Source organism: Dipodomys merriami, unplaced genomic scaffold, assembly GCF_024711535.1.
Source record: "Dipodomys merriami isolate MVZ:Mamm:240054 unplaced genomic scaffold, mDipMer1.0.p SCAF_227, whole genome shotgun sequence".
NCBI lineage: Eukaryota > Metazoa > Chordata > Mammalia > Rodentia > Heteromyidae > Dipodomys > Dipodomys merriami.
In genome coordinates this window covers 343109-358167 of record NW_027203682.1, presented here as the reverse complement: position 1 = coordinate 358167, position 15059 = coordinate 343109, and the positions used below count along the sequence as shown (strand labels likewise).

The 15059-nt window shown below is 37.7% G+C and overlaps 1 pseudogene; it reads right to left on the bottom strand.

The window, feature by feature from the left end:
• Positions 1-10570: 10570 nt before the first annotated feature.
• On the bottom strand, positions 10571-10667 carry LOC138835086 (U6 spliceosomal RNA; annotated as a pseudogene).
• Positions 10668-15059: the final 4392 nt, after the last annotated feature.

Sequence of the window (15059 nt, the reverse complement as noted above, 5' to 3'; positions counted from 1 at the left end):
CTGTTTGGAGGCCATTCCCTACAGAGCAAGACACAGTACCAGAGAAGGGTGGAGCCTTGGGGCATGGAGATAATCAGAATGGCATCTGTCATGGATGTAAGGTGGATCTGAACAGTAAATTGAAGTCTCAGACCACACTTCTGAGCCAGGAGGGGAAGAAGCTGCAAGATGTCACACCAGGTAATGCCCACTCATGCGGGTATCACAAGAGTGTGAATTTGTCAGGCACACCTTGGGCAGGTGTTGAGTTGGGCTCATGAAAGACTTGTAGTCTCAGGAATCCACAGCCGGTTGGCTGTCTCTGTAGTCCCAGGGCTCAGAGGCCTCCTTTCCTCACTATTGCTCACGGGCACATGAAAGTCTGCAATCGTGGGCCGACTACAAATGAGCATCCATTTGGTCCTGTGGCCCAGTGCACAGATGGAGGGACAGGTTCCATGGAACTTACTGCCATGGCCCAGACCCCTTAGCCCAAGAAGGATTTAGGGAGAAACCACTTGATATTCCTGTAGAGTTTACTGTGACAATGCCTCAGGACTGCCCCCAGTTCTAGCTCAGCTCATCATTACCACCTTCCTGTGTATGTGTTTTGTGTGTGTGTGTGTGTGTGTGTGTGTGTGTGTGTGTGTGTGTGTGTGTGTATGTGTGTCTGCATGTCTGTGTGTCTGTGTGTGTCTGTGTGTGCATGCATAAGCACCTTGGTACTGGGGTTTGACCTCAGGGCCTGGGCTCTGTCCCTCACTTTTTTCATTCAGGGCTAGTACTCTACCACTTAAGCCACAGCTTTTCTTCCAGGTTTTGGGTGGTTATTTGCAGAAGAGAGTCTCACAGACTTTTCTATCGAGGCTGCCTCTGAATGGCACTCCTCAGATCTCAGACTCCTGAAGAGCTAAGAGTATGAGAGCATGAGCTATTAGCATCTGGCCACACTTCCTTTCTTGGCTAAAACATACTACCTCTCTCCCAGCTGAGCACCAATCTACAGCTACCCCTCCTACCCCAGGCTTCAGATGAAACATTACCTCCTCCCCTAAGGAAAATGAATGGGATCAGGTTTGAGTTATATATTCTTCATACAGTCAGGGGCTGGTGGAAGCTGATGTGGAGGTCAGAGATCTAGGCCAGGGCAAGTAGACAGCTGTTAGAACAGAAGAGATTAGGAAAAGACATCCATGCAGCTGGATGCCAGTGGCTCATGCCTATAATCCTAGCTACTCAAGGCTGAGACCTATGGATCAATCAAGATTCAAAGCTAGCCTGGGCAAACTCTTATCTCCAAAGAATTATGAAAAAGATTGGAAGCGGAGCTACTGTAGTTCAAGTAGTACAGCACCAACCTTGTGCAAACAAGTTAAAGATACCTAGGATACCACCTAAGCTCTGATTTTAAGCCCTGGTAAACACACACACACACACACACACACACACACACACACACACACACACACACACACACACACACACACACATCCTTAGCAGTTGCCAGAGGCTCATACCAGAAATCCTAACTACTCAAGTGGTTGGTCTCTTAGGGCAGCAACTTAAACCAGCCAAGGCAGGAAAGTATGTGAGACTCTTCTGTCTATTCAGCTACTAAAAAACATGAAAGGTGAGCTGTGGTTCAGTGTTAGCTTCGAACAAAGGAAGCTCAGGGACAGTGCCAAGCTCTGAGTTCCAGCTCTAAGATTTTTTTTAAAGACACCCTACACCCCATTCAGGCCATAAATCCTGATTTTGGTCATCCTAGATCTCACCTCTACTCCTACCACTTCCACAGCACAAGTGTCCGGTGTGTGGCTAGCACTGGGTTAAGAACTTACACAAGGGGGACATAGCCAGTTCAAGGATAATGCCCCAGAACATTGAGGCACTGGCCATACCAGTCTCTTGTCCCCTAGTTCTCTGGCCCTGGAGCTCAAAGTCTGTGCCTCTGTATTCTGACATCTGGAATTGTCTAGAGGCCCTGCTAAGGTTGGAAGATAGACTTACCTGTGAAAAGATATGTTGACATTTCCCAGACATCGACCAATACTTCCAAGCCACGTTGGCCTCACCTCCCATGTAAACCCTCATCATCCGTGCTGGGTTAGCCTTCAGTCAGCTATCAAGCTCGAGTTGGTCAGAGCCACTGGCAACCGCCCTTCCCCCACTCCACTGCCAGACTGCTTAGAGTGGGACGTACAGCCATAGGCCCAGCTGAGAAAAATGACAGGACATCACATGACTGACCCTGCCCCCCTCAGAGGCAGGGGAGAACATATGCCAGCTGGCCCTGCTGACCCAGAATCCTCTGGAGGTGTACAAAGTTATGGACAGCCGAATTTGGGCTCCAAAGGAAAAGTGGAATATTCAGGTCTCTGACAATTTAAGACTCATTACAGATCCTGATCGAGGCTAAAGGCAAGTATGCAATGGAGAAGGGGCACTATCCGAGATTAGGAATAGGCAGACAGGCACTCACAAAGTGGACAGGGGAAAATGAGGGAAACACACACACACTCACACACACACACACACACACACACACACACACACACACACACACACACTATCCGGTAGCCCAAGGCCTCAGGGAGTCCTTGAGCACATGAATATTCCAACCACCGAGAAGATGGCACTATTGTTATCAGAACAACTGTAGACAAAACTCAGAGCCTCTACACATCTGGAATGGCTCCTAACACAGCAGGTCATTTCCTACTGTACACACAGCTTTTTCCAGAATTTATTTTTTATTTGAGTTTTCTCAAGGCTAGCATTTTATTGCTTGTACCACAGCTCCATTTCTAGTTTTAGCTGGTTACTTTCAAATCAGAATCTAATGGACATTTTTTTCTTGGTCTGCTTTCAAACACAATGCTCATATTTCATCTTTCTGATTAACTAGTATTAATGACATGAGCCACTAGTGTGGCTTCTACTTTTTTCTCTATAACTATCTAATGCATATACTTAGATAGTAATGTAAAACTGAGAGTATAGAAGCAAGATATACAGTGATGATACTGTCCTGTCAGAAATTCAAGTTAGTTATGTAAATTTCTTAAGACCATAAACAAAAAATACCATGATACAGTGTAAGAGAACTCACTATTGAACATATGAGCTTTAAGAGCCTTCTAATAGATCCATTATTTATTGTTACCCAACATTATAAAAAATGTATGAGGCACTGGTAAAATAGAAGTCCTATGCATGACTACATAAATTCTTTGTTTTTTAAGACACTTGTTTTCATCTAAAAAAGTAGGCCTGTCTATTTTCTTCATGTGATTTTGATGATTGAAGGTGCTTAGTGAGAAGGTCAAAATGTATTAGTAGTCCTAAACTATCAATTCTCATTTTTTCTTCTTGGAGAATATAATGATCAAAGCAATAGTTCAGAATCAGCAAGCAATAGTTCAGAATCATGCTTCCAGTGCAAGTGGATCACCAGTGAGAAATCCTCAATACCATTTTCCATAAAGTTTTGTCACAGATAAAGTCTTCCTGCCTTCTCTAGCTGCTTTACTAACTTGGACCTATTTCTTCATTGTACAGGAAAAGTGTGATTCAACTGATTTCAGAGAAATTGTACTAGAATTACCAAGGATTTACTAGAATTACCAAGGATTTACATTCTTGTCTGTAATTTGGTCAAAGCTATGTCTCTTTATGTAGGCTACTAAAATGTATTTACTAATTCCAAGTAAATATATAAATTCTATTTCCATCTTTTTTTAAAAAATAAAATTTTGTTTTCTCTATCAGTTGATCAGAGGCATGAATTTTGTGGCTAGCTAGGTCATTGCATATCTGTATCTCTCTTCCTTTCTCTATTTCATGGTTCTCATAGATAATATGATTGCACCAAAATTATCCTAATTTATTTTGCTTTTATATTTTTGGTTGCATCATTTCACTTTTTGCTCTGCCATTTTCCAAATCATTTATATAGAGGGCATTATTTCATCTTTTCTCATTCCTAGAATAAGCTGCACATGAAGACATCACTGGTCCTTATTTTCAGTCTGTACCTTTGAATACGGAGGAACATCTTTCCTCTGTTCTCCATCAATTCCCTACTCTCCAGTTAGAATAATTTTGAATAGTAAAATTGGAAAAAGGATATAAATCAAATATGCAGAAAATTCACTAGATTTTTCTGACCAGTTCAACCTATGTGAACTATTAGGGAAATACATGGAAACTTCATTCCCATTGGCACTCAAAGTCTCTGGTTAGGCAATTCATAGGAAGATGAGGAACAAGATGAAAAAATAAGGAATGGTATCAATTGCAAGACAAAAATTGGAGAAGGATCCAAGTAAATTTCTTCATTGGGTTGCTGAAAATATTCAGCCTACTAAAATGCGGAGACTACTTTCCAAAAAGGCCACTGATGTGAATACTAGGGATGATGATGAGTATACCCCTCTTCATCAGGAAGCCTACAGTGGACACTTAGACATTGTCCGTGAGTTGGTGGCTCAAGTGGCAAATGCAATAACTGTAGATGGCTGGACAACCCTGCACATTGTATATATGCAGAATAATACCAGAGTGGCTTCTTTCTTACTTCATCATGATACAGATACCAATGCCCAAACTAAAGGCCTCTTGCTGCTGAGAATTGAGATAGCAAAGATACAATGGACCTCTGCCGCTGACTGACTCTGTCGGGACGATGGAGGACACCTAGTGGAGGAACTGGAACAGGTGGGGAGATGGCAAACAGACAACTCACACAGAAGAGGAGTGAATGCTGAGTATGATTTATTGCAGAGGACAACACGCTTTTATAGCTAAAGTCTCCATGAGAAAGGGCAAAAAGTTACACAATCTTGCTGCAAGGCTTCATTTTTGGGTGTTCACCAGCTGGTCGCCTGATCTTGTTTTTTGGATTACCAGCTATGACAATAGGCACTTGTTTTCGGCTTTACCTCTATTTTTAAGAAATACAATTGGTTTTGATGTTTATCACCTATTAACCATTAACCAGAGCACACAGGCAAGGTGCTGGATAGAAAGGCATGAACTGTAGTACTTTATAGTTACTTTTGTTTAGTTTTGTACTTTATATGTTTCAAATCTTTTTTAAGCAATTGTGCTTCTTTGCCATTCTTTAGAGGGTCCCCAATTTGTGGCCAAAATCATGATATTTAGTATAGTTAGTTAAATCTGGCCATATATCAAATTTAAGCTCATAGTGTCTTTTCTGTAACCCTTTCACATAATCGTTTACTCTTCTCCATAGAGGCCTTAACTGTCTCATAAGATCTTTCTTGTTCCTTCTATGATAGTAAGTACCAAGGAGACCTAGATCTAGCAAGTCTCTCAGTAAATGAAAGAGAGTAATAGGAAGTTTTTTCTTCTAAGTAGTTTTCCCAATGGTTGCCATACTTATCATACACACCTGTAAAAGGCTATGGATCTGGGGGAAGTCTTTGGGGTCCTCTAGATAATGGAGGATCCCACCATTTTCCTCTGATAAGCCATTGCCACCTTCCATCTACCAACTTTTTAAGAATCTTCTTTAGCTTTTGGTCTAAATATCCCTCTACATCTTTCTTATCTACAGGATATCTATATGAGTCTATTGTATATGCTTTAGGATTAAAGGGATGTCTCCAGTAGCCATACACTCTTTTTGCTCTAGCCATGCCTACGGCTTCCTGTAAATCTCTTACAAACAATTCCTTCTGCTGAAGTGATGCCATGAACCCCCCAATACTTTTATATTTACTTATGACTTGTCTAATAGCTTCCATAAGAGGGGCTTGTACCGTAGGACTTAACTCTGGTGAGTTAGTCATATTCTCAGGACACTCATCGGATGTTGGAGTCATCAACACTTTTAAGAAAGAGCCTTGAATAAGGGAACATTGAGCATGAATAAGTAGAACAAGCAGCAGGAACAGTAAAAGATTAATAGGCACTGCTATACAGTGAAGAAAAGCAAAACAGGAACAGAAACACATCTTTCCAAGGGGCTTGCCCGCCTTTCCAGGAGGTAGGCCTCTTTGAAGCCCCATTCTCTGAGGTAGACTTCAGTGAAGTCCCATTCTCAGAGATAGGCCTCTTTGAAGCCCCATTCTCTGAGGTAGACTTTGGTGATGTCCCATTCTCAGAGATAGGCCTCTTTGAAGCCCCATTCTCTGAGGTATACTTTGGTGAAGTCCCATTCTCAGAGATAGGCTTCTGGGAAGCCCCATTCTCAGGTCTGAATGCAGGTGTTCCATGCTAAGCTGACTCCACCGGAGTAGGCATGGCATTTGCCCCTTTTTTATATGTTAGATGTGCCAGAGAAATTTCTTCTCATATAGAGAAGATGGAGCAGAAGACTAGTTTGAAGAGGACTGGAAAGACAACAAGAATACATATAACAATAAGTATTATGACTTCAAATGCAATCAAGTAGTGCCACCAATCTAAAGGATTAAGACTTTTTAATCCTCTCTGTAAGTCTGCTGCCAAAGAATTTATCCCCACGGTTTCCAAATGAGCTTGACTAAGGGCTGAGATGTCTTCCTGTAGCTATCCTATCTCATGAATTAAGCTATTGTCCTTCCAGAATTTTTGTAAATGCACTTTGGTAACTTCCCAATCTAAGCTCTCATTATAAGGTAATGGGGTAACACAAAAATATTTAAATGACTGATGACAGCTACTTGTCAGCTGGGTTTTTAGATTATTGACTTCAGTCCTTAACTTTAAGACTACTTTTTCCAAAGCCTCTATTTTGTTTTTTTTTAATTTTGGATCAATAATTTTTTGCTCTGTTAATGTTAGAGAAACATCCTTATTTAACTCATTAACAAAATGTGCCGGGCCTTTTCAACCAGCTTCTTGATCTTTCCCCATATAGGTGGTGTTGCAGTTTTTGTTGAATTAGCCTGTGGTGGTGATAGAGAGAGAGTCTTTATCTTCTGCTCCAGTTTTCTCTGCTGATGTATTTTCATTTTCTTCCTGTCTCTTTTTTGGGCCCGAGAAAGGCCTGATGAGTCTGTTTGGGACCCAAATGGGGGATTCCGCATTCTGTGGGAAAACATAAGCATAGCCTCTCCCGGATGTTAACAGGATGTCTGGCCCACGCCAGGTTCCAGTAAGTAGATCCTTCCATTTTAGTAAAGGAAAAGTTGTAGTTTTTCCATGCCCCAATGTCTCATCATTGGGGTTATTCCTTGCTCATCAGCATTGAAATGATTAAGAACCAGTAAAGCATGGTTGAGTGTAATGGGGGAAGTATTGCTTCTCTCCTCCCTGTCTAATTCTTGTCAATTGACTTTTTAAGGTCTGATGAGCTCGTTTTATGATTGCTTGGCCTTGTGGATTATACGGAATCCCTGTTTTGTGCACGATTTTCCATTGTGCACAAAATTTAGCAAAAGCATTAGAGGTGTATGCTGGTCCATTATCAGTTTTTATTTCCTTAGGAATTCCTAGGTCTACAAAGGCTTTAACCAAATGTTGAATAACATCTTTCACAGCCTCTCCAGAATGGGCTGTAGCAACCATAACATGAGAATAAGTATTTATAGTAACATGGACAAAGGAGATTTTCCCAAATTTTGTTACATAAGTAACATCCATTTGCCACAGAACTCTAGGCTTTAAGCCTCTAGGATTAACTCCCATTTTTTGTGGATGAAAAACTTCCGGGCATGCCTCACATTCCCTTACAATTTGTCTTGCCTGTTCTCAGGACACTTGAAACATCTTTCTTAAGGCATTAGCATTCTGATGGTGTAGTCTATGACTTTCCTGAGCTTCTTCTAAAGCTGACATTACATGACTTTCCTTAGTTAATAAGTCTGCTAACTTGTTCCCTTGAGACAAAGGTACAGGGAGATTACTATGCCCCCTGATGTGTCCCACAAATGCCTTTGTCGTTCTTTGTTGTAATAGCTGTTGTAATTTTATTAATTAGTCTTTTACTTTAGAATGACCAGTAACTAGGGCTGTTTCAATGGCAGGAAACAAGGAAACCACATAGCGGGAATCTGTGTAAAGTTTAAACTCCTCTGAATAATTTTGAAAGGCTAGCAGAACTGCAATAATCTGTTGTGCAGGTACAGTTGGGTCAGAAGATATTAATGGTGGTTTTGTACTGCAATAAACCACAGACTTTCCGCTAGAAGATCCATCTGTAAAAATAGTTAATGCCCCGCCCAAAGGTTCTGTAACAAAAACCTTTGGAAATATCACACGGGTTTCATTATAAAAGGATATTGGGGCATATGAAAGCTTATTTTACCTGTGTCAGTTAATACAGAAATTTCCAATCATCATCAAATCGTATCAAATGATCTAATTGTTTCTTATTATAAGGGATAATAATGTTAGGTATTTCTTGGCCAAATAATTCTCTAGCTCTTAATTTAGCCTTTAAAATCAAATTAGCACAAAAAAAGGGATATGAAGCAACTGTTTTTCCACGGTTATGGGAATAATGGATCCATTCTAGTATCCCATCCTGCCAAAAACATCCTGTGGGAGTAAAGCTGGTAGCCAGAATTATAAAGGACCATGTTTGTGCAATATTAATTTTCTGTATTTTAGCTGTTTTCAATGCTTTTTCTACCAATTTTATACAGGATAAGGGGGCAGGAGTTATTTTTCTGGTAGATTTAGGATTAGGGTCTCCGTCCAACATTTTCATCAAAGGATCTAATTGTCCTGTAGTTATTTTTAAACTAGGCCGAATCCAATTAATATTCCCTAATAATTTTTGGAAATCATTTAATGTTTTTCATTTATCTATTCTAATTTGTGTCTTTTGAGACATAATATAATCATGTCCAATCACTTTTCCCAGATAATTTAAAGGTCATTCATGTTGAACTTTATCAGGAGCTATTATCAAACCGAATTTTGTTAATTTTTCTACCATATCCTGTAATATTTTTTCTGTCTTTTCTCTAGTTTCATCGGCCATAAGTATATCATCCATATAATGAATAATATATGCCCCTGGATATTTTTCTCTAATTTGTTCTATAGCCCTTTTCACATATTGTTGAAATAAGGTAGGGCTGTTTTTCATGCCCTGAGGTAGCACTTTCCATTGGTACCTATTATAAGTTTGTTTAAAATTAGCCGAAGGGACACTGAAAGCAAATCTCTTGGAATCTTCTGGTTGTAATTTTATTGTAAAAAAGCAATCCTGTAAGTTTATTATTATTATGTATCTACCCTGTGGGACTGCAACAGGAGAGGGTAGACCTGGTTGAAGGGCTCCCATGTCATGCATGGTCTCATTAATGGCCCTTAGATCTTGTAATAATCTCCATTTTCCTGACTTCTTTTTTAATTACCAAAAATGGAGTATTCCATGAACTGGTAGTCTTTTCTATTCTTCCCTTGACTCAATTGTTCTTGAACTAAGTCCTGTATGGCTTGAATCTTTTCTTGAGTTAGGGGCCACTGATTAATCCATACAAGATCAACACTTTTCCATATTATTTTGTCAGCATAAAGCTGTTCCTCAGTGGCCCCTGTGAAAAATTTTGCTCCTTCGACGAGGAGTCAATTTGTCCTATTTTATTTTCATGTTTTGCATGATGTCTCTGCCCCATAAAGAAAAGGGCAAGGTGGGAATAACATAAGGTTTGAAGTGGCCTTACTGCCCTTCACATACCCATTTGAGTCTCTGAGCTGACTAAGCTACATTAGAAGCCATTCCTAATCCAATTAAGGAAGAAGTCTCTTGCACTGGCCAGGCCATAGGACAATCTTTTCCAGCTATACAGGATCTGTCAGCTCCTGTGTCTAAGAGTCCTGTCATTTGTTTTCCATTGATTTTAATGGCCTTGTAAGGCCTTTATCTGTAATTTCCTGAACCCAGGCTACAGTATCTGTGGTGCCAAACCCTCCTTTACTGTTTTGAGTCAGTGTGGGATTAAGCAAGTTTAGATATGAGAGTAAAATATTTGGGCAATCCTCTGCCCTTTATTAACTTGAATAGTCTCTTTTAGAGACCTTATCATGACCTTTATAGTGGTAGGCCTGTCTGAGTCTATTACACCTGGTAATACCTCAAAATTCTTTTTAGAGTTTGAGCCACCAGCGTACGGCAACACCAATACTTACTGTAAAAAATTCATGAATTCCGTGGAATTCTTCCAAGTGAATTGCCTGCATTGGATGTCAAAATGTATTCAAGAGTTTTTGTATACATGTATAATGATTTCTGCAGAGTTTGTGAAATTTTAATCAGAAATAATTTTAACTTATCTGTTTAAATGAATAGTACAGAAACAAAAGTATTTCTGGTGCTTGTCTGAAAAAGAATATTTTAAACTATTCTCTGTTTGTATAATTTGTCCTTTCAGATTGTATTCCATATAGAAAGTTTTAGATTCCTTTTTTTCTAGGTCCTAATATTATTTTTCTTTGGGATAAAATGACAATGTTGTCTAATTTCAAAAGTTTTGTAAAGTTTATGGTATTTAAACGCCTTTCTGAGGTGAAGATTTAATACACTGATGTCAAACTAAATTTGATTATATGAATTACATGTGTTGTTACACTTGTTATTTTGTAATCAACTTTTTAATAACTGTTTTTCATTTCTTGCATCTGAAGAAAGAAAAATACGGAATACTTCACAAATTTTCATATCATCCTTGTGCAATTGCCATGTTAATCTCTGTATTGTAATTTGGGAATACCTGCTGCTGAAGCATGTAGTATCTCAAATTTAAGCAGTTAATGATGCAATCTTTATACAGACTTATATCTACGGTTGCCTACTTGTAATAAGGAAACTATATTGTTCCTGACAATGCTACTGATCTTATTTCCCTAAAATTCTGTGAATAGTGGAAAAAATATATTGTTCATGTTAATGCTCACATTTGCAAATTATTTTTGTCAATGACAATTTTAAGTCTTTTTCATTTGGAATTTGATCATACTTTCAATAATTTATTGCTAGGTCCAAAGGTGATGGCTTTTTCATGTACTAATTGATCCAACTGAATTAGCTTTGTGGAGCTAATGGATTCAAAGTAAGCCTTGCTTAAGAGCTACTTCTAACCTTCTGCAGTTGACATTTTCCCAAGTGAGGTCTTACTGGCACAAATGTCTACCTGACCCTTTATTCTTCTTCCATGTAGGAACAGACCAATCAGAATATCTTACCCTGACACCATAGATTGTTTTACTTGAACAAAACTAATCTTAGTTACAAGGGATCATAGAGAGATGAACAGTTCAGACATAACTGTTCAGACTAGAAGGTATTTTATCAAAATATAATTGTTTATTATATCTAACATTTCAAAAGTAACTAAAGCCAAGAAGGGGAAAAAAATTGATCATATTCATGATTACTTAATATCCTGGCCTGTCTACCATCCTACCAGGCAGGAAGTTACACTACTGCATTTCTATCACCAAATATTTTCATAGTTGCAGGAGAAGTCCAGATGTTTCTTCTCATTATTAGGCCTTAAATTGGTAATGTTTTCATCACAGTGTTTTCTCTTGCCTACAGGCTGTAAATCTACAAATAGTAAAGCTTTAGGTCCAACTCTATCAAACACTGAGGTAGAGATAATGTAATAATACTTTAAAACAGAGTTGCCTTTGATACTGTAACCACAACAGAACAATGCAAAACATGTGTCTTTTTTCTTATATTATACATAGTTATATATTTTATATTTATATGTGCTGATTTTATATTTCACACAATGAAACTTACTAGAATTAGTTGATAATTTCACAAATAAATTAAAATTTATTTATTCCAATAAATAGAATTGGAATATAAATAATTAGGTTTAAAATGTATATTAGAATATAAAAAGTATCAACGCAGTGTCTTTGGTATAAACTTGTGATACATTCAAACTGTTCTTGGTTTTCTGAATTCACATGGTAAAAAACCAATTTTGTTTTCCTCTAATCTATAAGGGATTTTACTCTGCTTCTCTGTTTATTGTTTTAATTCACTGATTGCAAACTGTTTTTCTCCATATTTCTGAAGCATTCCTACTGATTATGCCCAAATTTTTCTGATAAGATGTCTAACAAATATTATTCTTCTGCACGACCCAATGATTCCTAGGATCCCAGGTACCAGTTACTTGCATCATCAGATAACAAGGGGAAGACTTCTCACATAGGCCCATGCAACATGCAACAAAGTAATTGAAGACCCATTTCAATTTCTCATTTCCTATATTTCAGGGCCCCAGTTCCTTGAGATGCAGGATTTAGCAGTAAGCAATTGTGAAATGCAAGGCAACTTAAAATGAAAGATGAGATCACAAATTTTGAGAGTATGTACTATGATTCAAACATTCAACTTACAGATGGCCAGCCCATATCAGTGAACAAGTTTACATGGTGTCATAAGATTATTTTTAATACCCCTCCCCTATGATTAATGAAAGATTTTAGTCCAGCATAAGTGGGCCAAAAAATAGTTCCTGGAAGGATAGATCCATAATTGGTCTACCAAGATCCAGAAAAATTTACTTAGAGTTCAAATATAATTCAGAAAAACTTTGAGAAGATCCTTAGTGCTGCAAAACACTGGGACTTCACTACAACATGGCTCAGTGGTATAAAATGTCACTCTCAAACAAATGATAATCTACATTTAATCGACTGAAAGTTATTCCTTTACACATTAACTTTTTAAAATCACATACGCTAAAATAACATTTGACAAGTAGATGATACTTAGTGACATTACAAATTTTTCAAGTGTAGGGAGCAAGTTATAATAGAGTTGAATTGTTTACCCAGCACTAATGCCAAACACGTTCAACCATTCATTGAAGTCTAGAAATAGTACCAACCACAATTTGTGTTTTTCAGTAGGAGCCTTCCAGAAATGTGTTAAATAGATCATCCTGCCAAATTTCAAACCAAAACGTTTGCTAATAAAGTAAATGTCATCATTTAATAAGGCACATTTTAAAATGTCACAAATAGTTGTCTTATCATATGTAATATTATGTTTTCCCTATCTGTGTAACATAGGGAGAAATATGACTTTAGGTCTTGAATATGGGTACTCATCAGAGATATGACAAACATAAAATCTGTCTTCTATTTCTATCACATTCCTATATAGGAATAAATTTTAGTTTTCTTCTTTTTCCAAAACTTACAGGTAGTAAAAAATATTATACCATGTAAAATAAAACAATCACACCACTGTACAAAGCTATTTATAGAAATTGGTAGCTAGGAGTACATTCTATGCATTTTTTAACTTTCTTTTTGACTGAAGATTAGTCTTCCAAATGGATGAGAATAAAATCATGTTTAGGTGCTTCACGTCTCCAGTCTTGCAAATTGTTACTGCAGATGAATGAATTATGGAAATATAAGCTGACATCAGTTCAAGCATATGCAGAATGGAAACTCCCTGAAATGTATATAAACCTTTCAAAGTGTTAATAGACAGTTTAACAGGATTACTATCAGTAAGTTGAAAACAGAAAGAAATTATAGTAAAGACATAGAATGAATGAAAAATGAACAAGGGGCAAGTACAGCTAGAATACTCAATGTATACATATGATAAAGGAAGTGGTAAATCTGAAATAAATATTGGAGAAGCATTTGGTTGAGAATGATGGAAGGAGTGACTCTGATCCAAGAGCAATGGACAATTAGATGGATATATTTAATTGTAACACACTTGCACAACCTTTTGAAATTCAGTTTAAAAACACAACAAAAAACAAAAACACACAAAAATCACAACCAACCAGAAATCTCTAGAGAGTATGAATATTTCCTCCCAAAATTTTAAGCAGTTAATGAAGGGTAGTCTTGGGAAAAGCAAACAACGCTATCCAAAGAGAGGTTTGGGATAGGGGAGAATTTTGAACAGATTTAAATAGATTGTCTAAGGTTATAAATCACAATCACCTACATCTCCTGCAAATAGTATCTTTTTCTAGGAGTTCTCTGTCTGAACTGGATAATCCAGTCGTGAGACACACTTGATAGCTTGTGAAGATAGAATGGAAGAAACAAGATCAAGAATGCATTACTCCACTGGAGAGAAAACAATCCTCCATATTTTCTCTAATCTTTCTTCACTACTCTTTCTTCATACTTTTAAGTCAATTGATTTTGAATTATATTTTTCCTTCTTTCTTCTGGCAAAGTAATTTGTCAAAGTAATTCATTAAATATTATTTGCCATTTTCTTCTTTCATGCTGATTTATTGGCCAGGCGAGTCTATGAAACTTCTCTCTTGCACTTGGTTGCCATGAAACAACATCTATTTCAATGTGAAGAAGTCTAATGTAAAACTTTGTCTCCAGAAAACAGTCCAAGAAGCTGTGATCACAAATATTTGGCTGTATTTTTTCTCTTACCTTGAAAGTCGTCTTGTGTCTAAAGTGCCCACAAACATAAGTACTCCATCACTTTTTGGTTCAATCAATTCTAACCTAAAAGATATATTTTGCTAAGAAGATGCTTAGAGGAAACTGAAAAATACTGCACTTTTATCTTCTATGGTAAGACTCTCCTTAGATACCATATCAGGAACAATGAAGTTATTCTATGCAAAATTATTTCAATAGATTATTTTTCTCTTGGTCTTGCATTTGTTCACCAAGATGTATGGAGGAGAGTAGAGTTAAATCACCTATACCTAGAAATACAGTGACTGTTACAAAAGGTCAATTCTTCTATGTCCTTCTTCCATGTCCTCCTCTTAGCTCTTGCCTGATTTCCAATTAATCACAGCATCTTGGCTTCAAGTCTAGTGAAGCTGAAGGACTATATGGGCTCCACCACTGTTAAATCTTCATGATTTGTCTTTGAAAACTCTTTAAGTTGCCTCTTTTGGATGTGGAATGTATTTCCATGTCTCCACTCAATCTGTTCGGCATTGTAGTGAGCCAAATAGGCTCTGTAAAATCAATTTAGTTAGTAAAAATATTAACACAATTTAGGGCTGGGAAGTTGGCTCTTTGGTAGAGTGCTTGCCTTGAATGCCTGAGACCCTGGGTTTGATTCCTCAGCACCACATAAGCAAAAAGAAAAAAAGCCGAAAGTGGTGCTGTGGCTCAAGTGGTAGAGCACTAGCCTTGAC